The following is a 19,463-nucleotide window of genomic DNA, read 5'->3' on the forward strand; positions in this document are numbered from 1 at the left end:
CATCCAGAGCTTTACTAAAATATTGGCTTACGGTTTCTCCAGACTTTATAAACCAATGACCGATGACACGATTTCTCACATAATGCCCTACTGTATGAAAGAACATCACAAGTTGTTCTTTCCATACAAACATGTTTCCCATCAGGAAGGGGATTTCTATCCTTAAGAAACGAGCATTAGTTAAAGAATGTGGCCTTATTCATTCCGAGTTGTGCTAAATACTCATTGTCACCCGCTTTAATAATCTCATTTATTATCTTGCTTCTTTATGGTGTCCTAAATAACTAATTACTGTAATATTCTCTCACTGCAATAGTTGTTATTGTTGCAGTAAGTGTAGCTGCAAGAGTAGCCATCTCCTCTTCTGTCCATCCATGTCCCTCCATGATGTGATTATTTCTTGTACAACACACCGAATGAAACTGAGTCAGCATCTACCACACCAATATCAAGCACCAGTTTCATATCTGGATGTAACAGTAAATGTCCTTCGAAATATACATTAACTTTGATATGTAATACAACTTCGATATCAAATAATTCATATATGTAACACAACTTCGATATCAAATAATTCTTTTTCAAACAACAGGTCTCATAGAGTCGATCAAAACAAGAGTTTGAAATTGTTCATTATAGCTAATTATTTCTTCAATACAATTATTCACATTGGGTCCTGGTCTGACTGATCAAAAGTGTCTATAAATACCATCAAATTTTGTTGCCCATCACATCAAGAGAGAAATTATGTGGAATGAAATCCACAAAGGAAGACATCACTAGGAATATGTACAATGCTCGGATTAATTGGCTCATTCTCGGGTGACTCACAACTGTAAGTAATCTGAGTCAACTCGGACTTGCTCGGAACGATTGGCACAGTACCCACAGTTCGAAATTTCTTGTAGCTTAAAATCTTACAGGTATCCAAAGGACCCCTTATGAACATCCATCCGCTAGATCAGCGTATTCAATTTAATGGCCGATGGCCTAAAATCTACTTAAACATCATTTCTTCAAGATTAGATGGGGGTGACAAAATCATTTACAAGAAAGAAACATAGAGAATGACGATAATCATCTATCAGAGTCATGACTTGAACAAACACCGGGAGATCAATATAAATAAATTGTTTTATGATGGTGATAAGAACAAAATGCTTTTCTGTTTTGTGGAGACCTGAACTGATTAACTATGGTAGTTAGTTATTATGAATTGAAAGAAGCATCGTTACCAGTGCTAATTGCATATTTTAACTGAACATTAGGTTCTATTCAGTCGCACAACCAAACACAGCCTTTCAATTCCAGGTGTATGGGATGCTTCATTGCTTATACAGGCCCCACCTGGAATTGATTCCATGCAGATCAGCAATCAGATTTTGAAGCTAACAGATCCTCAGAAAATGCAGTGGCGATTCCGTAGTTTCGAGTCCTACTCTTCCCCTTACAGCGGGTAGGGCCCAATCTGTATCCTACTATATGGTTTGAAATGACAAGCGCAGGATGAAATTCACCAACAACGCATAACATGTATAGCCGCATTGGACACATGACAGTTAGTGGCGCCAACCTACTGAAGGGCGTAAATCATGCACCCACATGAAGGAGAAGAGTACAATTCGATGTCTGACTCTCACAGCCACTCTTGGGAGCCCCTATCCAAAAAATCATTCACTAGCTTGGTGGGCCACATGATGAAGAAATATCCAAACAATCTACTAAATCTGGAGTCCTATTCATAGGCACATTGATAATCAAAGAAGAAGAAGAAGAAGAAGAAGAAGAAAAAGAAGAACAAGTATCACTAAAGAATGACAACGAAAAAGATCTAGAAATGGATAATCACAAATCCATATCAAAATCAGATTTTCCAGCAGATGGGCCACATATGTTTCATAGAATATCAATATCATCAAATGGGCCATATATGTTTCACAGAACATCAATGTCATCAGAAGGGCCACATATGTCCGACTAAATGCTATTAGCAAATCCATGTCATTTTTTCAAAACTCCGAAACACTTCGAGCAATATCCTTTGAATATTATATACCGAGGAAGATGAATTCGTACCTGTCGGGGAGTATGCGTAGGTGGTGGGGAAGATGTCACGAGCTGGATACCGAGCAGTCAGTTGCAAGAAGGAAGCAATTGGTACCATTAGCAGGGAAAAAATTCCTCAAACATGCAATTCAGGGAAATTGTAATAACATGCAAGACCTAAAAATTACAATAACATGCAAGGCAAAACACTTGCAATAACATGCAAGGTAGGGAAATTCCTGAATAAGCAATACTGAAGAAGAAGAAGAACAAGTATCACTAAAGAATGACAATGAACAAGATCTAGAAATAGATAATCACATTTCTGAGAGAAAATTTCATTTTCCAGCAAATGGGCCACAAGTTTCACAGAATATCAATATCATCAGATAGGCCATATATGTTTTACAGAACATCAATGTCATCAGAATGGCCACATATGTCTGACCAAATGCTATTAGCAAATCCATGTCATTTTTTCAAAAATCCGAAACACTTCGAGCAATATCCCTTGAAGAGTATATACCAAGGAAGATGAATCTGTACCTATCAGAGAGTATGTGTAGGTGGTGGGGAAGATGTCACAATCTGGATACTGAGCAGTCGGCTATAAGAAGGAAGCAATCGGTACCAGTAATAAAATTCCCCAAACATGCAATTCAAGGAAATTGTAATAACATGCAAGACCCAAAAATTACAATAACGTGTAAGGCAGGACACTTGCAATAACATACAAGGCAAGGAAGTCCCTGAATAAGCAATACTGAAAATGAAGATAACATGCAAGATAACCACTGTTGCAATTTTAGAAAATTTACTGACCAAACCCACTCGCGTTCGATTGCTGCAAGGACCAAAAAGATCGTTGGAAGCTACCTATTTTCGTTTAGATGTGCTCCTGAAATGCACAGTGACCATCGAACTTTCTTCTCTCCGACACCATTTGTGACTGTCGACCATGGAAGCAGGGAAGATTTAATGGACTGAATGAAGGGATTTACGTTAACTATCCATCTATGAGAAGTTTGTAGAAATGGATGATCACTATTCGAAAGAGGATTCAAGAATCCGATCATCATCAGTTTACCTGAACGGAGTGAAAATGCAAGAAATCTCGTTTCGGCTAGCGGTGAAGAAGAAGAAAGAAGGAAAATATGATTATGTAGTTGTTTGAGATGCATGGGCATTGCTTCTGTATTCATGCGGACCCAACATTCTCCTTTCTGTATGATCTGCAAAAGAGGTAATCGTGCATGGGCATTGCTTCTGTATTCATGCGGACCCAACATTCTCCGTTCTGTATGATCTACAAAAGAGGTAATCTAAATCGATTACCTGCAGCATCTGATCGATTCAGGCGGCTGGGTTACATCCAAATACCGGCATTTCAGAAGATTTTCTAATACGTTAATTTATTTCATTTACCAAACATCTGTCATAAGTCATGATGACTTCTTTACACTCAAATGACGGTATTTCATAAAACCAAACAGGCCCTTGATTGAAAGCGGGTGACCCATGCTAAAACAATTGAGTAACATTGAATTCAGAGATTCAGTTGTTGTCTTAACCATTATTTGTAACCAACGATCAAGCAATTTATGAAAGGGTAGATGTGAGTTTTTGATAGTTTCTTTTTACCTTATGTTAAGAATTATTCTTTCACGACTACTTGTAACTAATATATTTATCAAAAGAATGAAAAATGAACAAATAAACAAAAAAGAATTAAAGTAATATTATTTTTATTAACATGTAGATGTAATTCATTGCAATTGATAAAGTAAAAACAATTAGAGACAATGAAAAATATGAACACATAATTTGTCTGTGTGAACAGGCGATCCAGGCAGATGATCAACAAGATGCGATTGGGATGATTGATCACAAAAGAAAGGACTCGGTTGGTCATAATTCAACAACTTAAGGTTGTTGATGTTTATTTTAATCCTAGGGTGCTATAATGATGGCACTGGACAATAGCAATCTATATTAAAACTAAGCTATGTTAGGATAAATGTAAAAGAAGATGGATTGTGTTTGGCGTGGGCCTCAAACTCTTCATTGCGTGCTCCTTTTATATGTTATCGAGGTGATAAAACCTTCGCTAGGTTTCCTTAATGGTCCAGGATCCTTCGAATGAACTAGAAAAACGGATGGATGGCGTGGATATACAATGTATATATCATAGTGGGCTCTCATTCAGGACCGCGCCATGTTGGGTGAGGCTGCGACCACGCTTAATCCGCTCCTTGCACTATTGAGATTCCTAAATGTGGAGGCATCGCAGTTATATATGTGTGTGTGCACGCGCGCTTAGCTGCGCACCAGTTTGCATGGAACTAGTGCAAAATTTTTTTAGAACACATCAATTGTAATGTGACTCCAAAATCTGAATGGTCTACATGAAGCAGCACCTCATGAAACCCCTAGGCTAAATTTTTTACTTTTATCCAAAACTTTTGTAGGATATGAAAAATGAAAACAGTTTCCTCCATTGATTTGCATTTCTCTTTGCTATGGCCCATTAGAATTTTAGATCAGGGTGACAATTTGTCCCCTAGGGTTTCATGGGATTCCACATCATATGGACCGTATGGATTAGACGCCCATGACACATGTATATAGGTGCGCATGTGCATAGGTGACCATGACTCTCTCTCTCTCTTTATATATATATGATACTGTGCTGCTCCATACACATACACGGAGAAATTCCTGCAAAGCATGCATTTATCTCCCAACTAAACCACCTAAATTGTTGGCTCCGGTCACATCCTACGAAGGGGTGAAAAGTGACAAACCGATTGGTCGTCACAGGTTCTCCACCATGACCTGAAAAATGTGAGTTGACGAACAAGTCCTCCGTGTCTCACAGGGTACCGTGACGTTTGACATTGTACCTATCTTTCCACACGCACTAATATCCAGCCAAAAAGTCATAAATTGTGAGATAGACTACAGATGGAGAACTGCATGAGAGTTCGGAGGGTTTTATTTTTCTCTTTTTTATTAATAAGTTCTACAGTTCTATATCCGGTGGGCAAGTGTAGTTTGGGATAGATATTTCCTGGGATCAACATCTGGCTGCTCTCCAAAATGAGATGAGTTGTAATTCAATGAGTGTACCAAAATTACCATTGGATTAACTGTCCATGGCAAAGGTGCCAGATGCACATGGGCTATTCATCACAATATGAATTGAAGAAATGGGAGATATATGATACTTTGGCAGCTACTAAGCTTGATGCACATATAAATGTTACATTTGGCATAAATTAAGCCAAATTGAGTTGAATAGATTGTGGAAACTGGTATCATTGGTTGAACAACGTGGTCACTTGTTTTTTGAAATAAGACATTGGGATATTTTTCATTATTAACCGTCCAATAAATGTCCACTGATATTATTATCAAATAATAAAATAAGCTTAATTTTTTAATGATGATAATAATTTAAACTGGTATGCACAATTTGTACAGTTTAATTTGAATTACTTGTATGATAGCATATAATTTTTAGTAAATTACTTGTATGATAGCATATAATTTTTAGTAAATTTATCTGGGCCTGTGTATCATCCATCGCACTTTGCCAGAGTACCAAAGTTTTTCTCATCTAAAAATTTAAAAAATAAAATAAAATGGTCATTAGAAAAAGTGTTCAATGGACAGCATAGCTTACTTAATTAGCCTACTGGTACCATTCTGATTTTTGGCACCCTGCAATGTTCAGGGTGCGCTTGGCCTGACGGATAGCTTGATCTCTGACATATCTGTGGTCCATTGGGATCTTTTAAATGTGTTCAGCCCAGCTCCTCGTTTAGTAACGACCCCAGGTTAATGGCTTAGTACGTAGGTGAGTCCCTCACCGTGGGGCCCACTTTGATGCATGTGTTGTATATCAATATAGTTTCTGTTATTCTTATTAACAGCTACTCTAGGAGGAATATTTTTATGTGGTGCTAACGATTCGATAACTATCTTTGTAATTCCAGAATGTTTCAGTTTATGCTCCTACCTATTATCTGGATATGTTAAGAGGAGTTCCGTCTATTAATTTTTTCAGCTTAATTTAGGGCATGATCCAAATCTCAAGTGGACATGCCACAGGAAACAATGATCATCGAACACTCACCATTAAAAAATTCCTAGGGCCCATTATAATGTTGATTTTCCATCCAACTTGTTGGTGCAGTCATACAGTCCTGGATGAAGGTTGATCCATAACTTTTGTGCCCTACAAGAAATTTTTAATGGCCAATGACTACCGTTTCCTGTGATGTGGTCCATTCGAACTTGGATCAGTTTCATTTTTGGCACCATACCTAAATACAAGCTGAAAAAACTAATAGATAGAGTGGATATACAACACATACATCAAGGTGTGTCCCATGGTCAGGGACTCACCCACTAAGCTATTACCTGGACTCATGGTGAAAAGGTTTAACAAATAAGAATTAAGGGTGTTTTAGTTCTACATAATCTATACCTCCACGTATTGAGATTCCTGAATTTGGAAGCTGTGAAGATGCTTTATCATTGAAAAAATAAAATGATACTCTATTAGCGTGTGATGCTCCATACACTTGCACAGAGAAATTCCTCACGTGGCATGCATTTATCTTCGATTAAACCACCTAAATTGCTGATTCCACTCCAGCTGTGTTGTAAAGTACAGAAGTTTCACAAAGCATCTGATCCTAGTCAACGGTCTAGATTCAACAAACAAAGGTCAAGATAATCCAACCAAGTGTAGCTTTATACCATCTCTCTTAAAATAAGATACAATGAAAGCTTTGATCACACCCCGTGTACTCACACAATAATGAAATTTCACTGCAATGGTTACTGGAACTCATGACCTCTTGTTGAAACTGGTAAGGACCCAATGACCTTTCAGGTTGTTAAATGTGCAGTGCTGTCCAACTTTTATTAATGTATAAGAAAATACAAAAAAATACAATCCTTTAATTTGGTAGGTTTCTGACAACCACTTGAACCAGCAGCTTTCATTAGCTTAATTATTAGACTTTGTACGGCTTTTTAGGTTGTTGTTGACATGTGTACTATCTATTCATTGAATTATGTAAATATTTTTTATTTTATTCTATATGTACGTGTATAATTGTTCCATGATATTGTGTGCAAATAGATATTCAGATTAGTCATTATTATAAAATCTTACTAATATTTGTTGGTTAAATTTACTTCTGGACTGACAAAACCATTATGCATGCATGCAGCACATGAATGATGCATATTGAAATTTATGTACACATGAAATGGACTCCAACTTAATTTATGAAACAAATAGGATGAGATCTTAGATAAATTTGTACCATCGGCAGCTCCGTTTTTGTTCAAATTGTATAAGCGTGTGTGTGTGTGTGTGTGTGTGTGTGTGTGTGTGTGTAGTGCAGTGGAGATGGACCACCAGTTGATCTATGAATCTCATGTGATGATTGTGAAGATGACAAATGTGTAAATTGAGCTACACATGCTATGAGACCATGGATCGATTCAAATTTAATTGTTGTATGAATATGCTAGACCCATGAGTGATTCTTGTGTCATTATAACTCTACGTTAGGAGGTTACAATTGTTGGGATTTGTGCTGCGGAATCACACAAATCTAAATCTAGGATAACAATCCAATGGCATCGAGCAATCACAAGAGAACACAAAGATTTAATGTGGAAAACCCTTGTGGGAAAAAACCACGGCACAAAGCGACAGATCTCCACTATGAAAATAGAAATTACAAAGAGAGATGACTTACCCGATTTGAATAACCTCGAATCTCACCCTTTAGAAACCCTAAAATCCTTTTAGAAACCCTTGGAACTCCTTTAGAAAGCCTTAAAATCCCTTATAATAGTCCTAGGGACCCCTATTTATAGTTTAGGAAACTCCACTTACGCACCTAGTCTAGAAAAGTCTAAAAACTGCCTCAAATTTACGCAGTCCACGCAGGATCTGCGTAACCTCGACTAGTCGAAGGAGGGTCTCGACTAGTCGAGCAACACGCTTGACCGGTCGAGCCTAACCCTCGACTGGTAGAGCATCACGGACACCTAAAAAATGAGCTCGCTGAACTTCGAGTCGAGCCTACCAAAACATATTTAAGACACTTGTTTACAACAATCTCCACCATGTCTTCAATCTTCAACCGTATAGCTCCTTGACCTCTTTTCTTATTTCTGCATCACATTATAGCTTCTCGTGCACACTCCGTCATTCTTTCTCACCATCGCCAAGCCCAAAGAAGTTATACAAAACTTGAATTGCTCTGCAGGAACAATCCAGGTGAGCATGTCTGCCGGATCAAAATCCACGTGCTCAACCACCTTTGCTCTTGTCTTCTCAAAAGGAAAGACGTGGTTTTCTTATCATCTCACCGCTACCAAATATTGATTGCCGGGGTATTTACTTACAACATTGATAGCCTGTGAAATAATCGGTCTAATACAGACCATGACATACACTGCCAATCGCATTCGAATAAGGCTCATAAGATATCCTACTTTTCTTCATATGTTTTAGGACATGTCCTAAGGAGAAATGTATAGGGAACGCTCTCCGGCTTTGTCAGGTTCATCACATCCTTGATCAATACCTACCCAAGGTATTCTACTTGCGATAAGCAAAACCTACTCCTCCTTCAGTCTCAATGCCGAGAACCCTCTTTGCAACCCCTCAATTCTTCATCCTGAATGTCTCACTTAACCGAGTCTTCAGTACATTGATTTCAGACATGTCATAATTGACGATCTACATATCAGCAATTCTTAACTCACCATGAAGGAATCATACCACTACCTAGGCGACAGGTCGAATCATGACCTCTTGCAAAAAATTTTCTCAGCCCCTTTAACTTCGAACCGTTCTGGTTGCTTGATGTAGATATGCTCTTCACTTTTCCTTACAGAAGTACAGACTCCATATCTATCCTTCCAGCTCAAGATCACATTAGCTAACCAGCGCCAATCATGGACCTAATAGACACCTGTTATACCATTGGCGCGAATATCTCTGAGAAGCCGATCCCTTCCTCTAAGCATAACCATTCGCCACCAACTTTGCCCTGTATCTATGCTATATCCTCTTGAAGATCCACCTGTATCCAACCACTTTTCAGCTCACTAGAAGCTCCACCAGCTCCCATATGTCGGTCTGGTACAACGAATCCATCACATCGCCCATAGTCACCTTCCACTTCTTAGCACTAGGCTCACCCAGAGCTATCTGAATAGAAGATGAATCCCTTGTGATATTGGAGTAATCCATGTACTCGCCAATATCCTGCGATTATGCCGTGTGATTCTTCTCATAGGTGGCTGCTCCACCTGCTCTATATCCTTGTCTGCACGTCTCAGCCTTCCTACCTTACCCGCTCATGTGGCAATGCCCAACATGCCACCTATATGCAGTGGTGGAATCCGCTACATCCACTGCACCTCCACCTTTTGAAGTACTCCCAATTAACCTGTACAAGTTACTGAGTCGTTACGCTTTTATGATTACCCGTGCCCCCTTAGATACCTTAAGATCACCATCAATACCTGTGTACTTGCATCCTTTTACCTCAAGTACACCAAGAGAAATCAGATTTTGCTTCAAATCAGGAACGTGCCTGACATCAGTCAAGGTACGCTCCACTCCATCAAACATCTTGATGCGCACCGAACCAACAACCATAACTTTATAGGCAATGCCATTGCCCATAAATACCTGTCCACCATTGTAATCCTTGTAGCTGGTAAACCAACTCCGATAAGGAGTCATGTGAAAAGATGCTCTCGTGTCTAGCATCCACTCGCCCTTATGATCATCGTATGGCCGTCTGATCGTAAATACAGAGAAAATATTACTATCACATCCACTCGATCCATCTGATGTGGCAGCATTGGCCTCCCTATATGAAGCCTCAGAATCTTTTCTCTTCGATTTAGGATTTTCACAATCCTTCTTCACATGTCCTTCCTTCCCACAGTTCCAACACTTTACCTTTATTTTGCCCTTGCCCTTAGATTTGGACCTAGAACCTGAAGAACTTGTACCTTATTTAGAATTCCTACCCCTTGTAAGCAGTGCCTCAGAAGATATTACCATATCGACGTTAAGCTTTCTCATAGCCTTCCCTTAAAGGGCCGAGATAACGGTGTCGACACTCAAGGTTTTATTCGTTAAGCACATTGTGTCCTTGAATGACTCATAAGACGCCGGAAGAGAATTCAGTAGCATACATGCTTATTCTTCATCTTTCATCACTTCCTCCATATCCAGGAATTTGCAAACTAATTTATTAAAGTTGTTGATGTGAGCCTCCAGATCTCCACCCTCTACCATCTTGAAGTTATACCACTGCCGCTTCAAGTGTAGGCGATTTTCAGAGAAGTTTTTCGCATAAACATCCTTTAACTTTGCCCATAACTTAGCCGTAGTTTTCTCCCTCAGGACATTGTAGAGAACCTCATCCGTGAGACATAAACGGATCGATAATAAAGTCTTCTTATTAAGAGTATTCCATTCATCACCAGTCATAGTAGACTTTCGTTCCTCAAGAGCACCATCTTCGCCTTGCTTGATTAAGGAACTGATCATCTTGACCTTCCATAACTCAAATTTATTTTTCCCTGAATTTTTCTAAATCTCATACCTAGTGCTTCCCATTATTACTAATCCCTCAGATTCAGATCTGTGCCCCAACAATTGCTTTGATAACACTTGTTGGGATTTGTGCTGTAGAATCACATAGATCTAAATCTAGGATAGCAATCTAATGGCACCAAGCAATCACAAGAGAACACAAAGATTTAACGTGAAAAACCCTTGTGGGAAAAAACCACGGCACAAAGCGACAGATCTCCAATATAAAAATAGAAATTACAAAGAGAAGACTTACCCGATTCGAACAATTTCGAATCTCACCCTTGCTACACCCTTTAGAAACCCTAAAATCCTTTTAGGAACCCTTGAAACTCCTTTAGAAAGCCTTAGAATCCCTTAGAATAGCCCTAGGGACCCCTATTTATAGTTTAGGAAACTCCACTCACGCACCTTGTTCGGAAAAGTTCGGAAACCACCTCAAATTTACGCAGTTCGCGCAGGATCTGCGTAACCTCGACTAGTCGAAGGAGGGCCTCGACTGGTCAAGCAACTCGCTCGACCGGTCGAGCCTAACCCTCGACTGGTCGAGCATCACAGACACCCAAAAAACGAGTTCCCTAGACTTCGAGTCGAGTGGACCCTCGACTAGTTGAGCTAGGCCCTCGATCAGTCGAGCCTGCCAAAACAGATTTAAGACATCTTGTTTACAACAACAATGAGGTGACAATACTTTTGTGTGCATTCTAGAGGGTAGGTGTACAAATTCCGTCGACTAAAAAGTACTCTTAAAAAATGACTATGTTAAAATAAATTCATGAAGATGGGTAAGAGAAAAATCATAAATAATTACACGATGGAGATGACACACAAAAGACTCATCTAAGATGCCGGATCGAATAGATGGTAGGATTTATTATGAACTACTTGTGAAAAATATTTATATATTTATATATTAATATTTTAATATATTTTGATAAATTAAGTTTACAAAGATAAAATCTATTCAATCTAAATAATAAATAAGTATGTGTCAGGATAGAAGAATTGGAATTCGTGTGCACGTACATGTAGAATCAAATAACTTGATTTAGTGTGGTCAAATCAACAATGTAAGACAAACGGTCGAAGAATGAGATGAATCATTTCTAATGTACTTATGAATTTGGTGCAATGTCATCCCAATAAAGGACTATGATCTCAGATATCTCATATTGAATTTTCTTAATTGGAGGGTATAGATTAGGTTTATAATTAGGAGGGAATATGATAATTTGGTACACATTACTGGCTATCACCATAACCTAAGAGATATTAGAGTTAGTTTCTAACAGAGACTTATCTAGAATAGTGATCTGTAAATATATGTGTGCGATTTTAGTTTGAGGCACTTCCCTCTCCCCTCTCAAGCCCTGGCTTTAAAGAAATTCATTCCCTCCTAAAACATTAGTCCACTAAATGTAAAGATCTCATGATGTATATAGTGTCATCTTCTCTCATAGTTAATCTATGTTTCTAGTATGATTTTTTCTGTCTCCATCTATATTTTCATACAATGAAGAAGATTGTAGTTATGCATTTAAGATCTCTCTCTCTCTCTCTCTCTCTCTCTCTCTCTCTCTCTCTCTCTCTCCCCTCCCCTTTCTCTTTTCCTGGTGTGATTGTTACGTAAACATCTACATCCTAGGTATACTTTTGAACTCTTGGGTCAACATGACCATTGCAAAAGATGGACCAGAGAGCTACTCTCTTCGTGCGGCAATATTGTTTTGATACTTTGTTAGAGATTTGTCTATCATAAACACTTTTGATTCTTTGAACCTTCATTTGGTTTGTGTTTGGAGCTGTTGATATTGTTCTTGTATAGCATCTAGTTGTTAGACTGACCATTTGAGCAGCATAGAACAATAGCATGTAGTTGAGCTTCTTGCACTGACCATTTCAATCCATCTCATTGTCGAAGCTATACCTATTGACTAGAGCCTTTAAAGCTTGATTTACTATGCCTGAGAAGGTATTTACATATAATTTTACATAATTTGGATGTTATGGAGGGCTTAGACCAAGGTATAGGGAAATCCTACCTATCGAAATGGTCATAACCTACAATAATAAGTATTGTTGATAGATGTCTTAAATCTGTTACATCAATAGTCTATTGATGACATCGAAGTCAGCTCGATGCCATCGAGTATTTTTCGAATTTCCTTTGTTGGTTGCTGAGCATGTTTGTGTCATTTTTCGATAACGTCAAAGAGTGTTCGATAACATCGAAGCTTGACCGAACAATCGAAGATTTCCGAAAAATCCATGTTTTGTCACTGGACAGTTTTGTTCATTGTTTGATGACATCGAACATTTTTGCGCAGAATTTTACGGAACCATCGGATTTGCAATATATATATATATATATATATATAGCTTTTAAAGGAGTGTAGCAAGGGTGAGATTCGAGGTTGTTCAAATTAGATAAACTTTCTCTTTGTAATTTCTGCTTTCATAGTGATCATCTATTGCTTTGTACTGTGGTTTTTTTCCTGAAAAGATTTTTCCACGTTAAAATCGTTGTGTTCTTTTTGTGTTTGCTTGATTCTATTGGATTGCAATCCCAAATTCATCTCTGTATGCTTCAACAGTCCCCTAACAATAAGACGGTCACTAATCCAATTCATCAACAGATAGAAATCTACTAATAAGAGGTTGGGATCATCCAATTACTCTGATTTCAAAATGGGAACTCTATACAACGGCCCCTCACGATTTGGATATTTTGTGTTGTGGTATATGTATGTCATTGTACCATGGTCGTCCTCTGCAAGTGTATCAAGCATCACCCGAAAATGCCATGCCTACTTATGAAGTTTTCTAAGCTGTCCATTTGTTTAGGACAATGTGGCCCACGTGAACATGCAATTGGTGGGACTCATCTAGAAAAAGCCATGCCTACTTAAGAAGTTTTCTAAGCTGTCCATTTGTTTAAGACAATGTGGCCCACCTGAACATGCAAATGGTGGGACTCATCTAGAGCTGTACACGAGCCAAGCTGAGTCGAGCTTGGCCCAGCTCGGCTTGGCTCGGCCACAGTAGGCTCCCCCAGCTTGAACTTAGCTTGGCTTGGTCTTTGGGCCAAACTGGCCAGCTCCACTCAGCTCGGTCCAAGAATTAGATTGATCGAATGATCAGGTGGGCCACAGTTTGCAAAAACAAATGTTGGGCAATGAAAAGAAAAGAAAAACTTGGCTGAAGTTTTCTAACCCCTCCACTAGTTGTTTCAAATGATGGCCCACCTGCTGAGCGAACCATATGTATTGGGGCCTACTTGTTTTAGAACTGCCTTTGTGTGTGTGTGTGTGTGTTAGCTTGTTAGTACACACCCAGTGTCAGTACACACTCCACCGTTAGTCACCTCCACTAAGGAATCGATACCAAGATTTCAGTGTTGAAACGAAGTATCTTCACTCAGTCTATCACTTGTTTAAGAAACGCCTGTCATCGGAAAATGAGCAAGATTGATTTTTTCACTGGCATTAAAAATAAAAATAAAAAACCATAACTACTTCAGTCGTAACTTTTGCTTGATACAATGCAGATTTTATGCGATTTATTACTGTTCTAGTGTTTAAGGGTCTAGTTTAAAGCATTCCATCACTCTACGGTCTTTTGTAGCATTGGTTAGGTTGACATAGGCCAGGGTGAGTCCTGCCAGTGGGTTAACCATCGCAGACGTTGGCTTGATTGCACGATGGTGTGGTCCAATCTTCAGTCGATTAGGAGACTAGCTTGATCTATTCCCATCAGTCGACGTGTTGATTAGATTCTTGTTCCATCAGTCCCAAGAGCTTTCATGATATGGCCAACTCGCCATCACGAATTAGACTTTGATAGAGTCTCTAGAAGCATCTGCACTGTATTATTAATCGCTTGTCGGTCAGGACCACAAAAGCCAAAATAACGTCTCTTTCTTTTATTTACTGTGCATTTGTGTTTGTCTATTTCTAAGTAGCTTGTCATGTAAACTGTATGCGGTATTGTAAAAGGACCTTGCGATGCCATCGATATAGGCTTGATGCCGTAGCCTTCCTTCCTCTCTTTGATGCCGTAGCCTTCCTTTCCTAACACTCTTATAGAAGCACTGATATGGGAATTCTTGCTTTTGTTTTGTTGGATCGGGGAATCAGCCCTATTATTATAGTTCTAGAGTGTTGAGGAGTTTGGAACATCATAATTGCACAATGATTGCATGTTTAGAAATACCATGGTATTGTAGCCATTCAATTCCATGTTTGGGATAAAATTTTTGTTATGGGAAAACATTGGATTAAGCAAAATCATGTTTAGTGGACCATGGAATTGTAATCAACGGACCAAATTCAAAACGGATGTCCTTCACTTGTACACATATATAACCATAATGTCACGTGTAAATGGTGTATATGGATGGACGACATGGATAAACGCATGCATCAATGTGGGGCCCACTTGTGTATTGGATTTCAAAATCCACATAAATCCCCCATGAGACTGTATGCAATTCCATCCCACCTAATCCCAACTTTTCCCATCCTCTCCAAATGCGATGGAATAGCACTGGACCAAATGCAATTCTATCCCACCTAATCCCATCTAATGCCCTGCGCCAAACACCCCCTAAGGCTACACACAAATTTTGTAATTCTAGTTTAACTAAAAAGCACTGTGTGTCGCAGTTGTAGCACACCACCCCTTTAAACAATTTTGCATGTATCACAATTGAGTAGGGTCCACCGGTACACCCAATCACATTATCCAACCCTTAGGACAATCCAGACTGTTGATCAATATGACCTACCTTATAGAATTCTTACATGTCATTGTTGGAGATCCGTATATTTAACCATGAAAATTTCTATAATTTGCTAATTTGTTAAAGCTTATGCAAATGGATTGTAAAAACATTTGAGTAGTAATCAAATGGGACCTATTGCATGATAGCATGATACAAGTTCTGTCATGCTACATGCTTGTATGGTCTGGTTGTCAATTTGGACTGCCCATCTTATGCCTCTTTGGACTGATTATTGCTCAAAGATAATGTTTCTAAGTGGGGCCCACACAATCTGGTAGGATTGGAAATTTTCATTAAATGAATCCCCTAATAGAAGATTTTCATCCATTCATTAAATGGGTTATGATCTACTATGTGCATCATAATAGGATGCCAACCCATGGTTTAATGGTGGACCATCTTTTCCAAGTGAACCCAACTTGGTTTGGCTCTTGCCTAAAGAGTGCTCTAACTGAATGATCCTAACCATCAGGCCAATGATTTTCACAACCATCAAAGGTGGACCTTTGCCTGCCTTTTCTTTTGGAAATTTTACAAAAAAGTACCTAACTAATCTGAAATTTGCATTCCAATACCTATTGCAAAAGGCTACCTCATTAATTGACATGATTATCATTCCACTACCTTCCATTTGGGTGTGTGAGCAAATGGGTGGGTGGCTTGTGTGTTCCCCAATGTGATTTTTATGTAAAATCCACCCCAGCTACCAAGTGTGTAACCCCATGTTAGACCAAGGGACCAAAAACAAGCTCCATTGGTGATTCGAGTGGACCACATGACTATAAATAGTGTACAATGTACATGGCAACTCTCACTCTCTAAGCCTTTTCTATTATGTGGCCCATGTAAATGATGGATGAGTACAACTTTTGGACCACAAGCCATTTTTATTTTTTATTTTTGTAATCTAATGGATTTTGTGGATTTTTTATAATTATCATGCTAGGTCCTCTAAAATTGACTGGTAGACATCTCTTTCCCAATTGTTTCCCTTGGTGTGGACCACCATAATCACAATCACAGGTAAGCCTGAATTTTGTTGTCTCTAGGCCTAATGTGGGACAAAAACATCACAATGCTCCTTGTCAAAATCAACAGTGGCGTACCATTTTATTTTATTTTTCTAAATAATTCTTTGCACAGTTTAGAGAGAGTGGGGAATTATTTTTGGCAGGGCCTATTATGATTTGTATGCAAAATCCACTCCAACCATTAGATGTGTAATCCCAATTTAGGCCCATATCAAAAAGAAAAGAAAAAAATAAATAAAAATCAAGGCTGACTTGTGATTTAGGTGGGCCACACGAAAGAAAATAAGTAGGAGAGACATTTATCCTTGAATTTTACAAGGCCCTCCATAATGTTCATATGAAATCCACTCCAACCATTAGATGCGACACCAAAATTTCATCCTTGGGATTTAAAATGAAGCTTATTCGTGATTTAGGTGGGCCATACCAAGGGAAATAGTTTAGAGAATGATCTGTTACTTGTTTCCAATCATGTGGTTCACTTAAATCACGAATGGGGTGATTTTGGGCCCTTGGCCTAACATGAGGTGACACACTTGGCGGTCTTGATAGATTTTACATAAACATCACAGTGAAGCCAACCTCAGCAGCCAACCCATTTGTTGTAAGCCTGCCCAACCAGCCATCAAAGAAATGTAAGGAAGGTGGTGGAATGACAATTATATCAACTAATGAGGTAGATTTTTAAAAGCTAGCCCTTCCACAAAAAAGTACCAAAATGCAAATTACATGCTTACTATATATATATATATATATATATATTGTAAAGTTTCCTTTTTCTTTCTTCCCACTACTAATCCAAGTTATTGTAAGTGGGAGAACCTTTATAGCCACAAGAAATCTAAGGTGAGACCCTTGGAAACACCAAACAATAGGCCAACAATAGGCCAATTTTAAAATTTCATAAATGAAATTATCTTAAATGCATAACCACAATTGTTTTTTGCTGCACAAAAATACATATGAAAACAAATAAAAACCCATTAGAGATGTAAATTCTCAACCACAAAGGAAGAGAATACTACACGTTACAAGATCTTTAAATTTGATGTACTAGAAAGTTTAAGAGGGGAGGATTTCTCTAAGGCTTAGGCTGGAAAGAAGAGAGAAGTCCCTCAAACAAGAGACCACCTGTATTTATGAAACTGTATTATAAATAAATCTTAATTAGAGACTTACGCTAACATCTCTCAAATTATGATGTAATAAGGTGTATTGAATTATCACGTTTCTTTTTAATTAGAAAACTCAATCTACACTTTCCAACTACTGAGTGAGACTTTGGAGACTATAATTCTCCATATGGGATGCATCACATTAAATTCATAAGTGGACAATAAATTGTTTGCCTTAATCTCCAAGTGATTATTCTAGACCATTGATTTGATCAAACTAAATTGAGCATAGTTGATTTCACGCGTGCATGGACACAAATTCTAATATGATTTCATGCGTACATGGACACAAATTCTAATATTTTGACAGTGATGTGCACTCATCTATTTTTGAGATCGAATGGATATTATATTATATTGCAACCTTGATTTATCAAAGTCTTTTGAAAATATTAATATATTAATATATGAATTTATTTTAAAATAGTTCACAATAAATTCAAACATCTATTTGATTTGATGCCTTAAATAAGTTTCATGTGCATCATCACCGCCATTGAATCATCTACAATCTTCTTCTTAACTGTCCTCATAGCCTGATCTCAATTTAGTCGCCTTTCCAACGTGCTTTGATCCAACCAATCATGCACGCACGGCTTTCAAAATGCACACTAAAGTAGTGTCACCTCATCATAACCTTGACATGTGGTGGAGAGTAATAAAAACACAAGAGTCATCTACAAGACTGCCATACTTGCACAACAATTGAATTAAATTGTATCCGTTACTTGTCGGTAATTGATTTCGTAACATGTACAGCTTAATTCATTCTTTGTGAATGATTATGTGTTCATTGTTCACCTGATCATCACATGGGATCCATTCGATTAACTAATAATCCAACTTCATTGTAATCTATATAGGCTTATATGATTTGACTAGGTATAGAGCGATCAGGCCAATCTCTATATGCGCTCATCTTGATCATCTCATAAATTAGGTAAGTCTATCTATGCATCTCAATGTGCATCACTTCTATTGTGTATACCTACACAATGATTTGCATTGTGCAAGAACCGGAACAATAATTTAATCAACGAATATTGGTCATATCTCATGATGATGGCCAATCTAATTGTTATGTGAGCGACCACAACCATATATATAAACTCAAACATGAGAAAACCTCAATATAATCCAATGAATATTTATATACACGTGTCAATAACGATCCGATGAGTCGCACTAAATTCAATAGGGTAAACAGCCCAAATCAATCCGCGATCAGGCTGTCCACATCTCTAGTGCAATGGGCTAGGCCGAGGTTGGTCATAGCCATTACCTAGCCATGGCCCTAGCTCAGATCAGGCTACCCTGGCCCTAGGATTTAAATGATCAAAGGTTTGAATAGGTTTGAATAGGTTTGAAGCAGTCAAATGTAAGAATTTTTCTAGATGTCGTCCGTCTCAAATGTTTCTTCCATGGCATAAACGGTCTCGATCATTGGGAATATTTTTAAACTACATAACTATGATGAATGGCAAGCACTCACAGGTGTCTTTAAACCATCCATCTTGATGATTGGACTTGACCAGTGGGACCATGATGAGTAAGTAACTGGATAGTGGGCCTACATTCAAGCCTGGGCTCGACACTGGGACTAAGTTTAGGAGCCCAAGCTGCCTGGCCCATTACCAACCTTACACGTATCCAATACAAGGGCATTACACGTGATACATAAGGTCAACCCTCCAAAGGTGGGCACAGATCATGCCAAACCATTCACATCCAGCGTCCACATCCATCCTTCCATTTGAAACGGCCATCTAAAGGAA

The 19,463-nt window shown here is 38.4% G+C and overlaps 1 long non-coding RNA gene across 1 annotated transcript; it reads right to left on the bottom strand.

The window, feature by feature from the left end:
* Positions 1–2,073: 2,073 nt before the first annotated feature.
* Positions 2,074–3,282, bottom strand: LOC131232463 (uncharacterized). The gene is made up of 4 exons (XR_009164857.1): positions 3,134–3,282; positions 2,923–2,995; positions 2,593–2,653; positions 2,074–2,118 (listed from the first exon to the last, which is right to left on the bottom strand). It is a non-coding gene; the product is annotated as an uncharacterized LOC131232463 (long non-coding RNA).
* Between the last annotated feature and the right edge of the window lie 16,181 nt (positions 3,283–19,463).

The sequence above is a fragment of the Magnolia sinica genome, chromosome 18, assembly GCF_029962835.1.
Source record: "Magnolia sinica isolate HGM2019 chromosome 18, MsV1, whole genome shotgun sequence".
Lineage (NCBI taxonomy): Eukaryota > Viridiplantae > Streptophyta > Magnoliopsida > Magnoliales > Magnoliaceae > Magnolia > Magnolia sinica.